We start from the raw sequence: 17,379 nt of genomic DNA, 5'->3' as shown, positions 1-17,379 counted from the left end.
TGGATGGCTCTCTGTTCCTTTAGAGGATGAGCTTGTACCAAGAGGTTAAATCCATAGTGGATGCTGGTGCCACTCAGGGCATGTGCTGCACAGTCGTACTAAAAACCCAGATAACATATGCTTTTAAATTTCTCTGCTATTTAAAAGCCTGCCTCATGATTTTTTGAAGTGATAAGTAGGTGATAAAATAACAAGTGGGGTTGGCTTTGGATGCTGTCTGGCACATGCAGAACAGTATTTTGTTAGCAAGCACCTGAGCAGTGGTTGTATTTGAGGGAGACAACTTCTGAAGGGCACTGCAGGGCTACCACAGACCTGGCTGTAAGGTCTGTGTGGCTGTAAATGGTGACAGCAGACACAAAATCTGCACCTTTGAGAAATAGATATAATGCACAGGTGAGTCTTATGCTTTATTTGGGACAGGATCCTCTGTAATAGAAACCTGGAAAGAAGTGAGATCCCATTAGACTTCTTCTGCCTGTAACAGATATTTTCCTGGTGAAAATCTGAGTGTGCTGAATCATGCCAGCAATGTGTGGCAGTGCCTCACAGAGAGATTGGCAAAGGGAATATTGCTCCCTAAAATAGCATGTCTTGACATTATACATAGCAAAGGCCAACTCTATATTACTGCACAACAAATGCCTCTGAATAACTGATTAGCATTTCTGAAACATTCAACTTCTATTCTAAATTACTTGGAAACGAGGGATTTGGGGAACTTGATCCTTTAGGGTAGCTCTAAATATCCTTTTCCTTCAGCTTCTTTATTAAATAAATGGAAGCTTTCCTTCAAGTCAATCCTTCTTTCTGTTCACTGACAAATAGAAATGGAGTGCAAGGTCTGAGGCTGGAGAATTGAGCTCCTTTGGAGCTGGTTGCTTTGCAAAGGTCAAGGGGCACAAGAGAAACCTCTGGCAAATTGCTGACATGGGAGAACTCCTAGGGGTTGCCCATCTGGCTATGGAGCCCATGTTTCTGCACCTGCCAGAACAAGGAACATGCTGGGGTTGAGATGGGAGAAAGAGAAGTAAATACAGTTGGCAAAACATCCAACACATCAGGAAGAGCATCCCTGTGCTGCGCCTGCTGTGCAAATGTTGGCACCAGCCTGGAAATCGGAGCAGCATAACTGCTTCCCTGGAGGATTCTGATGCTTTGCTTCACCTTAAATTTGGCCTATTATTTAATATCCCCCATCTCCCTTGTAGAAATGATCCATTGCTTTTTATGTCATTTCTTATTTAGGATAATACCACCTGATGTGTCTGGGATGGACCTGTAATTAGTATTGCTTCCTTGCTAAATCCTTGACCAGCTACATGAGAATGATTTAACTTCCTCGCCTTGCACGTGATGTATCTGTCTCCTTCGTGGAATAGAGCAAATTTTCCTAATTGGAGCACTATTTTCATGTGAGTATTTACCCAAAGTAGAGCCTGGTATGCAAGCATTTTCTACTGGTGTGAAACCTGCTGGTTAGAGAATTCAATATAAAGTATTCTTGGCTAATCATTAATTCGTCTGCTTGCAATTCATTCATCTTTATTTGACCATTTACTTAACGAGGATAATAGGGAGCATCAAAATCTGAAGACTGATCATTTTTTAAGAGCAAGCATCTGATGATAATTAATTAATAATAGCAACAACAATAACCTTAATTTTCCAGGTATTCCCCAAAGAGAGCTGTATTTTAATTATAGTTGCAGGAGGACAAATGAAATCTCGTGGATTCAAGCTTTGGGTTATGGCATTCACTTCACAAGAGTGAGGAGAAAGCTATCTTCATGTAAAAAAATAATTTCTTGGAAGCTTCTACAAATGGCAGAGATGAAGAGAAGATAAATACTGTTGATGGTATTTGGTATGACATTGGTAATTCTCAGAGGAACTCCACAGTGTAGTGTGCCAGTGTACATGTTCTTTGCTTTTATGAAGGTGACAGACTTGACCTGTGATGTACTAGTTACACCCTGGACAGACTAGAAATGTCACAAACTGCTAGCAGTTACTATATAAGATATAAAAGCTTCTCTTTGGAAAGCTGTTACACTTAAAAAGGTGGGGGGCAAGGCACTTCCTTACACTAAGGTTTTGCTTTTTTTTGCTCTCTCCTCCGATATGACAGTATACATGCCAGAAATTATGGGGGCAGAAAAAGCAGTTTTAGCAGGCTTAAAAATTAAATCCAATGGCAGTGAATAGATGTAGCATTTTGTTGTTGTTTAAAAGGCTTTGTGGTGTATGAGTTTGAGTGGGACTGGGAGAAATATATAAGAATTTCTTATACATAAAGGTGTGGATGTTGGGAAGGTGTGTGACTAGTAAATTCTGTACTGATTTATCACGGTAAGCACTTAGTGTAAGCACTTCAGTCACTGCAGCTCAGCTGTGCACTGGGCTTCTCCAGTTTAAACTCATTGTGGCACATAACTGGAAGGGGTTGGTTACTAGAAAGGTATTTATGCATCAGTCTTTTGCCCTAGATGAAGCTGTATGCTAGATATAAATGCACCGCATGTATATGAGATACACACTGAACATGGGTGAATTCTGCCCTTCAGAGATCCGTGCCCAGCCTGATGAGCCCAGCCATACGTTGATCTCCCAGTTCTGCTTTAGTCCCACTCGCGTGTTGGATCCTAGTGTAGGATGTGTTTCTACAGCAGCCAGAGGCAAATTTTGTTCTTGGAGTTGGTGGCATACATACCATTAGGCTGTCTTTGGTGCTCTACAACTTTGCTTTGCACTTGGCTAGGGAATGGCCACCGTACACAATGCTTAAATTGCAGGATTTCTTTTTGAGATCAAGTACTTTGTCTATAAAACATTATCAAGCTTCATGATGAATGAGGAGCTTTTATTTGCTCTTTCCTAGGTGTTTTTATAGGATGATCTAAAGTTAGTGGTGAAAATGAAGGAAATGCATGTAGGTGAATCTTTCATTAAAACTTTGTTTCAGTAAACTGGGAAGTAAAACAGCTGAGTATCTGGTTGGTTTGAATGCACTTTTAACTTCAGCTTGAGCACTTTTGAAACATTTTTAGGCAGTTAATATGTGGATTTGCAGTTGTTTTATATGGCTGTTTGTTTTCAGAGGAAGTCCATCTCTGAGCAAAACAGTCTGGCTTGCCCACCCCAAACACACACTAGTGTCTTAGTCTGTATCTAAAGTGCTTCCACAATGCAGAGGATTAATGCATGAGTCTGTGTTCTTTGTAGGTTGGTGTACAGTGTAAAATACTACTGTGTTCAAACACAACTGTAGAGCCCTGAGCACAGTGCACCCTGCTCTGCAGCCGCTGGCTTCTTGGGAACACCATTGCTGATTGCTGCCCTGTTCTTTGTGAGTGTATTTGACTATGATAACATTGTCTGGTAAAGAAAAGCCATTAGACTCGCTCTTGGAAAGTTTTAGTCAGATTGTTTTGATCTTAAAGTCAAATATGCTTGGATCAAACCCTTCCAGGGTTGACTTTGGTGCAGTTCGATTTATTACAATGGAGCTGCATTATTTAACGATATCACCTCCAGTCTTCAAAGTCAACAACTGCTGCACTGGAGGCAAGCATTGGTAATTGATGTTTGAAATATTAGCTGGTCAAAGGCATGTGTTTACTAAAATATAGTTCAAGTTTGCCCTTGCTTGTCTATACTTCCAGGGAGCTTTTCACTTGCTTATCACTTGATCCCATTTTTTGTTGCACTGTTCAGCAAGCCCCAGCAATATACTAAATCTTGAGCAATAATTAATCTAGTTTATCTCTTGAAGTGAAAGCTGCCACTTCAGAGTAGTGCCAATCTGAAGTCTGTTGCTGCTGGACCCTCTCACTATGTCATTTCATAGTTACAGGATATCAACCTCCATTAAATTGTGTTCTTTTTGCCTCCACAATAAAGTTCTCTGGCAAGTCTTAGTTTGTGGGGCTTTTTTTGCATGACTCCAAAGTGTCAGGCGGTTGGATCTGGCTGTAATTTCTAGGAAGAAAGAGTTCAACTGCCACTGTGGGTACAGAGAAACGCTTTAAGGAAGTTACAATTAATCAACATTTAAAAGATTAAGGAAAGCTTAAGGGAGCCCTGAACAGAAGGGTGTTGATGGGAACCTGCTCACCTTGTCTCCTGTAATGCTGGAAGGCCCTAGAGGAGAAAGATCCCAAAGAGAACAGTTGCCAGATTGCCTTGGTAAGGAAGCTGAAATTGCCAGGAAGCAGTTTAGGGATTTGCCCAGAATGAGTTAAAACTTAGGGGTGCTTCTATCTCTTTCTGTAGCTTGTGGAAGATATTGGAAATACTTGAAGATTATGAAGTGTTTGCTGACAACTCTGCTACTTGAGGAATATCCTGCTAGCTGAAAATGATACCATTTGTTTTGAGTCATCTTTATTAGCATACTAACTAACCTTTGCCTTCACTCACATATGCTGACTTACTTAGAGGACTTATTTATATCAGATAACCTGGGATCTGATTGCTGTGTCTTAATCTCGTACCACTTCCACTGGGGCTGCTGAGAGCCCCTTAGTGACTGTAGTGAGAAGCAGAGCATGTAGCTCTAGACATTTTCTGAAATAGGCTATTTCTGAAGGCTCCTTTTGGAGCCTTATACTTTAAATGAAGTATCAAGGAAAAAGTGTTCTGGGAAAATAAGTGTCTAATGACAGCTAAAACTGTCTATGAGGTGCTGTAGGACCTTTATCACTTGTTTACATATATAAACAGGGGTTTAGAAGCAGACTAGTCAAACTGTACACATTGGTAATGCTGCCTTGTAATATACAGCACATTAGAACTGAAGGTAAGCTGTACATAGTCTTGATTTTCCCTTCTTTTTCTGCCTTTTAAATAGACACTGAAGGAAAAGAGTCCAGCATCCACTTAAAGGAAATGTAGAGGTAGTCATTAGCACTGGCTTGGCTTTTAGCACTTTGTTGCAGGTACCTACTGGTCTCAAGAGGCATGACAAGATGTTTTCATTCTCTAATTTACAGGAGAGCTGAAATGTGCAGCCCACTTCACATTAGGTGAATCTGTAATTTAAGCCTTCAGTCTTTGCTCTGTCAAAATTTTTCTTGGGGAAGAAAATGCCCGTATAAAGGTTTTCTGTGACTGTGGTCCAACTGTTATCATTGTCTCAGAGCATGTAACTTCCTTGCTTACTAGCAACGACACCTATGTAGTAAATGCCCAAGTAACTTGGAGATAATGAAGAAAGGAAAAATCATCAGTTATTATGAACACATCAAGGCTGCTTATTTTATTTGTTCTTCCTGAGTTCCACATGTGACAAGCAGCGTCATGACATGTCAGGTCAGGCTGCATCAATCATGTCGTCTTGCATTACATCATGTGTGCGGGATGGTGGAAACTACTTATGGGTGAGACAAGAGACTGAAGAAACAGTTTTGCTGTAGCTTGAATGGGGGGGAAAGGGAGGGAACTGCAATGAAGCACAGGATTTTTTTCTTTCCCCTGAACAGATGGCTAGCCCACCCACCATCAGGTGAAGTCAGATAGGGCTGGGGATGCAAACCTCATCAGATGGATTGTTAATTCCTAATGCTGTAGGAAACCAAGACGCAGAAGTGTACTAGCTTCAGGAGGGAAAACCTTTCAATTAAGAGTCAGAAAAACTTTTAACACAATTCTTCAATTTCTGGGGGGAGAATCCAGTTTGGATTTTTGTGGAATTTGCTGAATTTAAAGGGGATAGAAAGCAAAAACTTAGACCCTGTCAGGGAAAAAAATGTTATGAACAGGAGAATACTTGGAAAAGTACTCTTTTTGTCAGAAGTTTTTTCTAATATATACTGTAATAGAAGTAACATGTCATTGATGTTGAAATTAACTTGGTGAAATTATTTTTATCCCTGCAACTTGTAATGATATTAATTTCTTTTAATAGAGACATGATTTTTGAAATTGCCTATTCGTAAATAAGAATGATCACCCTCAGTAAAACACTCTTTTTAAAGACAAGGCCATTAGTGGGAACATCTTGACTTCTGGTGCTTTCTGAGAAAGTTTATAATCCAGAAAATGGATGCTCCAGGGTCATTTGAGGCTCAACTCTGCAATAGAAAGCCAAGTGTAACATACAGCAACTGTTTGTTATTTTCTTGTTGGTATCTGGGTCATAGAATCAAAACAGATTTCGGCAGATTTTGGCTTTATCTGTTTGTTTTTTTTCCTAAGACTTTGCTTCTGTTCTTGTCGATAACAGATGTGAATTTCTCTCTGCTGAGGTCTGATTCATATGGCTGTTCAGAATCTTAGAAAACAGAGCTTCATCCCAACCCTGTTAGGCCAAAATTAAAGCTGACTAAGTTTTTCACGTTTTCCACGCATATGAACAGTAGAATTAAGGTAAAAATGTCCATCTTCATAGTTTTTCAGGAAATGAAATCAAGTTGAATTCTTAGTCAAATATTCCATGTAGGCTTTGCCCTTTGTTTCCTTTTCACTTTAAACATAAGTTGTTGGGGTTTGTTGGTTTTTTTTAACACTCTATTTCAAATACTTTGTTAAAATATAATCAGCCTGACTTTTTTATTTATATTTTTTTTTTACATAACTTTATATGTATATTCCTCTGGAATGTATTTTAATGGTACCTGTTGTGATCACTTCCTAGCAATGCCATCGTTGCTACAGTTTGCAAGACATTGCTTTTTTATGCTCATGCATCCTTCAAGCTTTGGGGATTATTTGACTTTCTTGGATACTTTAGGCTGTCTTGGTTTGCTTGCCAAATATGGTGGAAAATAAATGCATGCTAGAAGAATGATTTTAGCAGTTCTTGCTGCTCCATCCAAAGAGCCAAAACACCAACCGAAAAAACCCGACTCCTCGTTTGCTTCTCAAGCTACTGCTTGCTTGAATGGGCAGGGTAAGAACCAAAGAAAAGCTGTTGGCTCAGAGGTCTTAGTTGGCACAAAGTGGAATTTCTTTTTAAAATGCTTATTGAATTCAATTATTGGAGGTACTGAAATTATATACAGTAAGTGCTTGGTATGTCAGCTGGGTATGTAGCTCCTTGAATGAAGAATAAATTTGATATGTGGAAGTCAGTGTTGCCCAATGGCCTCAAGAAAGGACAGATGGGAAAGGGGAGTAGTTAACCTTGTGGCTGTCAAGACAGTACAGAGACAAGTACTTCATGTAAACATGTGCTCAGGCAGAAAGCCTAGAAGATCTAGCAGTGCTCAATATTGAAATTCTTGTTTCATATGTCTCTTCTTACAATATGTAGTATAAATGTGTATACCTTAAGCTATATAGTGCAGCTGAATCTGACATATCTTGTCTAGACTCAGTTTGTCATAATAAATGCTGTTTCCTTGAGTTAGAATGAGTTAGCTGTTGAAAGAAAGGAAAATAAAAGAATAACTGAGCATTTTTTCTTTCTTCCCTTCACATTAGTGAGACTTTCTGCTCAAAAAGAGTTCTTGAAGCACTCCTTGAAACTTGCCTCAGCTCTTCATGTTTGTTTTTCAAAGTAATAATTGTGTGGGACTCTTTTATGGGTTGAGCTACTTAAATCTCAACTCTGCCTTCTCTCTACCTATTTTTTGACCTTTCATTCAAGGTTTTCCTATTTCTTTTCTCTCTTTGTAATCTGGCTCCATTAGAAGATAAAGGGTGAGCTCTTCCTCCAGTCGTAAATTGGGCTTCACTTGTGCAATGTTAGCTGGCACAGATCTGACTTCTGAATCTTCCCTGGAATAATATCTGTCCAAACCCAGAGCTCTACAAAGATGAGATCATCCCTGAGTTTACAGAGCAGAAATAAGAACTGACTCAAACTTTCAACTATGATTAGAGGTGAACTTACAGGAGAGAAAAACATGAGAACAACCTAGTTGTGATTGGCAAATGCCTGGCTCAGACTTTTAGCCTTGTTTCCGCTGTCAGTATAGCATCTCTTGGAACACCGTGTAATTCGAAACCTTGTATCTTACTTTCTGAAGTTTTAAATAATTCCTGATTTTAAAAACTGCATCTCTATATGGGAACTTTTCCTCTGTTCCCTCTAGAATAAAATGTGCCCACTGAAGTAGGTAACCATTGCAACATATCAATATAACATAGCAAACTGAGAAAACTGCTGTCATTAAGTAGCTTGAAGAGCAACCAACCAACCGAGGAACGTGTGTACTACAGTGTGCTTAATATGAATCCATGATAGTGTTCAGTTTAATTAGGTGCTCTGAAAGTACTGTCCATAGTCTCATTGGTCATGTTACGAAAATGATTATCTGAGATGTGACAGAATAAGTGGGGTAACTATGAAGTGGTTTTTAATGGTCCATTCCCATACATAAGACTTGTGCCTGCACAAGCATGCTTGGAGTACCTTGAGGCTCTCGGAGTAATCACTTTAACTCTTAAACTCTACATGAATAAAAATTGTATATGTCTGTATAGTGTTGGTTTTTTGTTGCTTGTTTTTTTTTTTTTAATGGGTGTTTTCCCCCTTTCCAGAAAGTATTAATATTGCAGACAAGTTTAGAGGATGTTAAGTCTTGGCTTGCTAACAGAAGGCTCAAAGATACTGCAATCTGGACTCAGTATAATGAGCCCCTTTCTTATATTTAAATACTATCATACTATCCTATACACAGCAAAGCATTGGGATGTTTTATATTAACAATGCACCAGCACTAAAACCTCAGACAACTCTAAAAAGGCGCTAATTATTATTATTAGTGTTTTATACTAACAATAAATGTCAAATGGAACCCTGCAAACAAATAACTACCTGTCACTAAGTGAATGAAAAGCAATCTTAGTAAAGTGAATTAAAACCCAAACAACAGAAAACTCAACAGGCAGGCACTACTAGGGTGACTTAGCTGGGTGGCTGGTGCAGCTCCTGTTACAAGCAGCAGCAGTGTGTTCTTGATTGTGATAGTCATGTCTTTCTGTTGACATGTAAGGCACCTGGTTAGTGGGAGGTATATGAGCTCATATCAGCTGAAGTGCATCAGCTGTAGGAGACACTTAGTCATGGGAAATGGAAATTGGATGCTAGTGAGGATTTAGCTGTTTTATTTATTGTACTGTTTGCATTGCTTGGAGTTTGATCAGTAAAGAACTTGGACAGTAGAGAATGTATTTGTTTTGGTGATGTATTTCTCAAGTTTCTTTCAAGGTACTTTAAGTGTGTCTCCAAAAGACTTATTTTTATAAATTGTACATTTTATTTTTCAATCTTCATGTATCTTTGATACCTGATTGACATTTTCAGGACGCCGTAATCCTTTCTACTGAAGGAAGCTCTCACAGTGGCAGTTCTTGCAATCAGCTTCACAGAGAGCTCCTTAGTCTGTTTTTATGATGGGGATGAGGTCTATGACTGAAGAGCTGAAAGGAATTGAGATCTGGTGAGTGGCAGGACAGGCTTTCATAGTGACAGAGTTTTTCTTCTGTAGACCTGTTCATAAAATAGGGATTTGTGGACCCTGAGTTCACACCAGTTTGAGTCTAACAGTCCACTAGAGTCAGCTGAATTGCAGGGATATAAGGAAGGAACAGACAAGATGAGAATTGGCCCAAAAACCTCGATTCAGAACTTTGGAATCACAGGCAGCAGTAAAAGTTTGCACACTTTTAATACAGATTATCTGAGCAGCTCTTCTGCAAAAGGTGAGAAAAGTGGGCAGGGTTCAAAAGGCAATGGCTTTCAGAACTAGGTGGCTTACAAAATTTCATGCCTCTGCTGAGCTAGTCCAACAAGTTGAAGTGGGTGAAAATTAAATTGATATAAAACCAGTAGTTAGTGCTCAGTAGATTGTCCTGATTTGTGGACAACAGTCTAAATCAGTTCCAATTACATTTTAGTGAGATTATCTAGCTCAGCTTTTCCTTCTTGCTTTAAAAAGTAAACAAACCCAAAATACCCCAATCTCACAGATGTACAGAGGTGATGCTCAGTGTTAACAGAAACTGGTATGTGTAATCACTTACCTATACGAAGTACAATACCCAGCACAGGTAAGTATCTCTCCTTATATATCCTCTTTCCAGATTCGTCATCTTTCTCTTAAACTCTACATGCTGGAAATAAATACATTAAAAATCATTCAGAATGGGTTCATTCTGCAGCGATCTGTTCTGATTTATCTTTAGTACTTGCCAAAGCATTATTGGTAGGCTTGCTTCTTTTGGATATGAATAATGAGGAGATATCTACAATCCATCTAAGAATGAAACTGTGGATTACTGTATTCACATTTAAAAGGGAAAAATTCTACAAAAGTGGTTTTATTTGCTTTCAACATTCAATGAATATGTGGGTTGCATGGTGATTTTTGTACTGTTTTTTGAGCTTCAAATCGGGACACATTGGGTCATGCACAGAAGTGTAGGCTTTCCTGTAATGATCCTGGCAACTCTAGTTTTATTTTTCCCTCATCTTACCAAAAGGTTACATGCCTTGGAGCCATCAGGTGGGATACATTTTTGACACTATTCAGATTCTTGTATTGCAATATTATATATTAAAACTTGAGGGGGGTTCCTTCACAGTATCACACAGTATCACAGTATGCTAGAGATTGGAAGGGACCTCAAAAGATCATCTAGTCCAATCCCCCTGCCGGAGCAGGAACACCTAGATAATGTTACACAGGAATGTGTCCAGGCGGGTTTTGAATGTCTCCAGGGAAGGAGACTCCACAACCTCCCTGGGCAGCCTGTTCCAGTGTTCCGTCACCCTCACTGAGAAGAAGTTTCTTCTCAAGTTTAGGTGGAACCTCTTGTGTTCCAGTTTGTACCCATTACCCCTTGTCCTATCATTGTTTGCCACTGAGTAGAGCCTGGCTCCATCCTCGTGACTCTCCCCCTTTATATATTTATATCCACTAATAAGGTCACCCCTCAGTCTCCTCTTCTCTAAGCTATAGAGACCCAGCTCCCTCAGTCTTTCCTCATAAGGATCCAAGAAGAAATGAGATGTAGACTTGCTTCATTAACTAAAAAAGTTCAGTTAAACTCAGACTAACCTATCTAAAGATTTCCTAAACCTTGAAGTAGCTCTGCTGCAGAACTCAGCTGCTGTGGTCTGAATTTCCTCATGAATACTGGTGAAGGATTTGTGACTTCAGTCAGCGTGAGTGTGTGCAATGGTTTTTTGGGGTGTTTCTCAGTAGTCATTGATAACTTGTAGATGCTAGCTTGGATGTTTGCTTAAACACCAAACTTTCAACTTCAAATCAAAAAATGCAAATCTCAAACTGAATTATTCTAAATTTAACAAAGCTTTGTTACTTTGTACTTTTTATCTATTACAGTGCAACCCGCTGGAAGCTAAGGTAGTGATGGGGCTACAAGTCAGGGAGAGCAGTTTGAACAGGTAATTGGTGTGGGGTTTTGCCCAGAAATGCTGAGAGCAGAAAGAGAATCATTCAGCATTCTGTCTGTGGCTTGAGGAATAACTAATTGCAATTAAGAATACAAGGATATTGCATCCTTGTATCTGTATCCTTCTCTGAGACAGAGGCTTGTGTGTCAATAAGTGGCAGATGGATGTAAACACTTGTAAAGCAAAGTTAGTGGGTCAAATTGGACTGAAAGTAGTTTGTGTTTGTGTTAAACAGCCAAATCCACTTCTTGGAAGCTGCTTCTTCTGCAGATTGAGAGGGAAGAAAAGCTTAGAGATAGACTCATGCAGAGGATTGCTTTCGAACAGAGAACTCTTTCAAAATTTCCCACCAGGCGTCAGCAGCTCTTTAAGCCATGCTGTCTATTTTGAGTTTTATTTAGATTAACAAATTCCACACCCTCGCATACAAAAGCAGAATAGAGTGAAAACACAAGCTGCCCTAACAGAGCAATATCCAACAAACATTATGCTACTCAGAAATATTTGCTGTACAATCCTCCCCACAAAAGGGACTTGTTCAGCCAAAAGATGTCAGATAGCATCTTGCTAAAAGCAATGGTGCCAGTGGAGCTTGCTTCCAAGTTCATGCAGCTGATTTTTCTTTTTTTTTCTCCCCTCTGCTTGCTTTATGCTAAGTATCTCAGCTATTTATTTCTCTGAATCTCTGAACTTAAAGAAATGAGAGAGACGGACTTTATACAGGACTGTATCTGCTGAGGAAATGGACTCTTGTGGAAACAGAAGATTGTGTAGTGTGCAGGAGAGCCTGCTGCTCTCTATTTAACAGATATATTCCATTCCACAGGTTGGTTTATAAATACATGTTGCTGCTCTTGCTTATTTTTACTCTACTGGGCCTCCAGGAGCTAATAGAGTAGAATATTTAGAAATATGCTCTGTGGCAGTGGTTTGTTTTTCTGAGATCTGGGCAATTTAGGTACTGAAATCTCAGAGACTTGAACTGTGAGGACATGCTTCATATGTTAAGACATAGACCCTTTGCTCTATAGTCTTTTGTGCAGCAGTTTTGTCCTGTATACAAGTTGGAAATGATGTGATTAGAATGGTTTGATTTTATTTTTACATTAAAACTTGGAGATGAGGGAAGAGAAAAAGAAGAAAGGAAGGGCTTGTATGCTTTTGACTACCTTTAGATAATCAATTTCGCTTTTACTACTGGGGCTAGACTTTTGCTAATGAGGGGGAAGTAATCGCTCAAGTGAACTAGTTGTGTGAGAAGTCTAGTGTTATTTCTTTGATTTACAGAGAAATACTTGTGTAAGAAGCTGTCATGTAGCATTTCAAGTGGGGAGGACACAGGTGCTTATACAGAAGCTACTGTAAAGCTAAGCATTTCAATCCATTTATCAAAATACTCATCGTTTCCATCTGAAGACAGGGCAAATAATAAATATTGAGCAAAGAAACCTCAACTAGACCCAAGCCATTTCATTAAAGGAAAGCTTTTCTAAGTTACTATCTTTCAGCTCTTGCCAACTTGCTTAATAATTAAAGCATATACCCATCTATCTGCTGACCATGGCAGGCTTCTGCAAAGGGTGTTGATCAGAAATGTGATATTCAGATGATACTCCTTTGACTTATTTCTTAGCTTCTCAAACAATGTGTTGCAGAAATGACATTAAAAAGTTGGAGTTTTTTCCTTAAGGTTTGTTTATAGATGTAACTTAAAAATCATTACCCTTCAAGGACTCAAGAACTGTCAGGTATTTGTGTAACTATAATACCACTAATTTAATTGGGGTAATAGTTATGATGCTGGGGAGAAAGCAGCAAAATTAATTCTTGGTATGGCCTCTGTTAATGAGAGGAAGAATCTCATTCTGATCTTGAGTGTGATCTTTGTAAATGTCTGTACTGTGATATCCTGGCACAGGCAGAAGAATCACTTCTCAAACTCTATGCTCTGATTTAATATATTAATTTGGAAGGGTACAGGGAAACAAACATAATTGCTGTTAGCTTTGCAGTGAATCCAGGAGCATTCCCCCTTCCACCCAAAAAGTGTAAAAGCATTAGAGGCTTATACTTCTAAGCTGTGTGCAGTTGCTTCCTCTGAAAGCACAGTCCAGTCTTGCAAGGAAATGCCATCCCACAGGTGGCAATCTGCATGGCAGGTAGGAATGAACTGGGGCATGGATGATATGGGATGGCAGGGCAATAAGTTCTCACCAATATATTGAGGAGTAATGCAGTAGTTATAGTCTATTCTGCTATTTCTTGCTTTCTGCTGTCATTTAGCAAAGTTTTATATATATATATAGGAGCTAGTGGTAGGCTAATCTAGTGTAAGATTATCTCATAAGTTTAAGAATAAGCGCTGTTATCAAGATGATCATGCACCAACCGAGCAACACTTTCCTCTTCATATGGGCCTTCTGAAAATACCAATGGTTTTACATTTACTTATTGAAAGTGCTGAAACTCATTTTAGCTGCAATCTACATTCAAAGGCAAGTGCTGGGTCCCCCCTGTGTGCATTGTCATATTAGGATCCTTAAGCTTTTTTTTTCACTGCAGGTTCCTAGTGAGCTTAATACCTGATCCTCTGTCCCTTTTTCCTGTTCCCAGCTTCTTGCTATAGCATCGCATCTTGGACTAAGCTGGTTCTGGTTTTAGCAAAGGTGGCTTTTTTCCTAGTTTAAATCTCGGTTTCAGAGGAATCTGTTACCAGAGCTGTCAATTTTGATTTGTGTATCAATAGTGTTGTGTCAGTAGCCAAAGGGTATGGCACAGGGATTTCCATGAGCTTTTATTGGTTGTGATGTTGGAGGATTGTTTCACATTAGCTTCAATCTCCTAAAAGTACAGTATAATGTTATTTCCCACTTGTAAAGAAAATGGTGACTAATTAATTACTGCAGTACGCAAAATTGGATGGCTTGCTTGTTCCAGAGTTTCAGCAGAGCTCTGACTCCACAAATGTCTGAATGCTGTAAGTCACCTTTTCCTCACAGTTTTAAGGCCAAATACACCACAGGCATATTGGAGAGGAGCATGCTTAGAGCAGTAATGAATTTGGCTGTCTGTATATGTCTTTCTTGTCCTTGAAAAGAAAGTTATTTAATGCTGCCTCATTTGAGAGAGGAAAAAAAAAGTATATGGGACAGTTAGTGGAGACTGGCTAATTTCATGAAACTTAGATTCATAATGAGAGACAAGCAACTCCAAAGTTAATTAGTGCTTCAATCTAAAGATTTATTGTAGCTCATTATAGATACGCAAGCTGTTTGCGAGATGCAGGGAGCAGATTTGGTTGGAATATAGCATTACTTTCCTTGCCATTTTTGAAGCCATGAAGGATTTGGGTTTTTAAATATCAATGGATATTTCTAGAAGGTTACAAAATACTTGTGATTCAATAATTTTAATATAACTTTTGTGGGGTACATCTTCAAAATATTTTCATTAAAAACATAAAGATACTTTTTTTTAGGGAGGGGGAAGAACCTTCTCTATCGAGAGGGAAGTTAAAAGGCCTTTTGAGTGTTCCATTTTTAGGTACAAGGATGTACAACATGTCATGCACGAGGCTTAGCAGTAGTATAAAGCAAGTGTGCAAATTTTACTGGAACAGTAGCACTTTATATCCTCTTTGTATCAACTTAAGCAACTGCAGAAGACAGGGCAAATAGAGAAAAAAGATCCAACATAAAGGCAGAAAACAGCAGGAAGCTGATTGATCTTCTGCTATCTTACAACTTCATATTAGTAGTTTCTCTTATCACACATATTTATAATCCAATACCCTGTGTAATTCAATTGCAGCTAACTTGTACTTTCCAAATGCCAAATCCAGGAAAGCTACCTTGCTGATGTCCCTTTAAAATCAGCTTAAACTGACATTGTAATTTACACCACTGTTTGTCACTGTTTAATTTCCTCTGACACTGCCATTAGTTATACCTGTTCACATCTGTTCTGAATTTATCCCTTTCAATTTAATTTATTATTACTTTCAATGCATAAAAATCTGAACCAGTAACAAATTGTCCAGGTAATAAGTCCCATCCTCTGGCATGCCTATAGCCAAGAATTTGTTGACATTTACATTATATATCCTGGGGTGCAGGTGTAGGTAGGGAGGAAGCAGTTTAATACACTGACAACCAAAAGACTCAAAGTGCAAGGAAGGTTAAGGCCAGGATAAGAACTAGATAGGTTTCTGAAGAGACAGGATGCTTTTCTTGAGGGAATGGTAATAATTAATACATTGCACTTATACAGACTGGAAAGACCTTCAGGAAGAAAAGCATTTGCAGTGTTCTAGATAGTGTCTGCTCAATAAGTTCACATGAGGAGGCTGGAATGCAGCTGTTGAATCAATAGAATTGGGAAGACAATTCTGGAAGGTACGTTTTTGAGTGCAAGGAAGGAAAAGCAATAGAGGAGCCATCGAGATATGTGGCCCAGGAAGAAAATAAATGTGGGCTGTTTTCCCATTAGACAACAGAAATCTGAACTGAAGTTTCATGAAAATGGTGGGGCAAAAAGCTGAAGAAACAAAACCCCTGTGATTGCTGAACCTGTACTGGGGGGGGGGCAGTGGCACAGAATTGCATTGGGTTTTTGCTCATGATCATTCACGATCCCAGTATTTTTGTGGGATCTGATAAGCCCTGTAAGGCAACAAGAATTTTGAGGTTTTAATGTGTTGTATTTTCAGGATAGCTGTATCCAGTCCTCAATAAGTAATGTCTGTCTCTAAGCTCCATTCAGTCACTTAAGGATAGGGCTGTGTGACAGAGAAACCCAAGATCAGCACATGAGAGACCACCAGCTTGTCAGGAGTTTCTAAAGCAACAGATTTGATCTTAACTTCTGGATGTGGAATGTGAAAAGAGAACTTGAGGCTCCTCTGGAAGACATGCCTCACTGCAGTAGCTTGCAGGTCTGCACTCACCTAATAAGAAGCGAGGTGGAAGATCCCAGTGCTGGATGGGAAGGTTTGGATGCATGGAAGAACTCCCACTGGTGATGTTTGGACTGGGCAAGTAGGATTTGAAGATAGAAAATTGCTATTGGAAAACCACCTGGTGACTGCTTCAGCAGAGTACACTGGATTATTCATTCTGTGGGAAGGTGAAAGCCTTTGCTTTTGAAATTGTGCCTTAGTGAATAATCTGGAACATTATGAAAACAGTGAATTCATCTGTTCATGAATAGTGTGGATATTTTTGCTTTTCTGCCATACCCATCCACAGCAATATTTTTTGTATTAAATACTATGAATCCACTTCACCTGTCAGCACTATTCAAAACACAAAATGCTGCATGAATAGGAAGGATGTTCTGGGATCTCTCAGATGATTACTGTTGCTAGGAAAACCACTTCCTGATATCTTTGTGCTCAGTGTCTGTGTCTCTCTTTGTGTACAGCCTTCGGTGACAGGCAAATTCGTATCAAGGCACAGGGAAGAAATAGGAAAACTTTAGAAATGTTTAAAGAACACTCCTTAAAGTTAAAAGGCGGATGTCATCGCAAATAATAGTTAAGAGTTATGATTTCTTTCCTATGTGGGATTATTGGTATTAAATTGGAGAGAATTGCAGTGCTGGTTATGCTGTGACTGTGAATCTGATGCAGACTTGGACTGCATTAAAGCTGAAAATTGTTAGGACCTATAAAATGCAGTTAATGTTCTGTATTGTAACAGCAAAGAGGCTTATACCAAAGGGTCACAAATGCTGACTTCTCATCCCTCTTTGTCTGGTTGAGGGCTTACTTATTTTGATTTTTATTTTTTTAAAGGAAATTTCTGAGAGCTATGTATCTGTTGGCCAGAGGCTTTTATAGGTTTGTAGTTTTTTCTTATACGCACTTGCAAGCAGTCTTTAATCTGCTGTGATATGATGTGTCAAATGCTAACAACTGTCAGATAATGTGAAGAACTAATATTCAGAAAGTCATGGTGGGACCATAAACTCAGATTTATATTATAAAAAGGTATTGAGACTTGTATGCCATA

General features: G+C 39.0%; 1 long non-coding RNA gene across 6 annotated transcripts in view; it reads left to right on the top strand.

Moving 5' to 3' along the window:
- Window positions 1-17,379, top strand: part of LOC134161274 (uncharacterized) — a 206,723-nt gene that overhangs the window by 10,438 nt on the left and 178,906 nt on the right. For all 6 annotated transcript variants that reach the window (XR_009963922.1, XR_009963924.1, XR_009963919.1 and 3 more), the window contains exon 2: window positions 3,226-3,349. This is a non-coding gene — a long non-coding RNA (uncharacterized LOC134161274). The remainder of the gene's footprint in view (window positions 1-3,225; window positions 3,350-17,379) is intronic.

The sequence above is a fragment of the Pezoporus occidentalis genome, unplaced genomic scaffold, assembly GCF_034315485.1.
Source record: "Pezoporus occidentalis ecotype Australia unplaced genomic scaffold, CSIRO_AGI_Poc_V1 ctg171, whole genome shotgun sequence".
NCBI lineage: Eukaryota > Metazoa > Chordata > Aves > Psittaciformes > Psittacidae > Pezoporus > Pezoporus occidentalis.
Note: the sequence above shows the minus strand (reverse complement) of the source record. Positions and strands in the feature narration are given on the sequence as shown.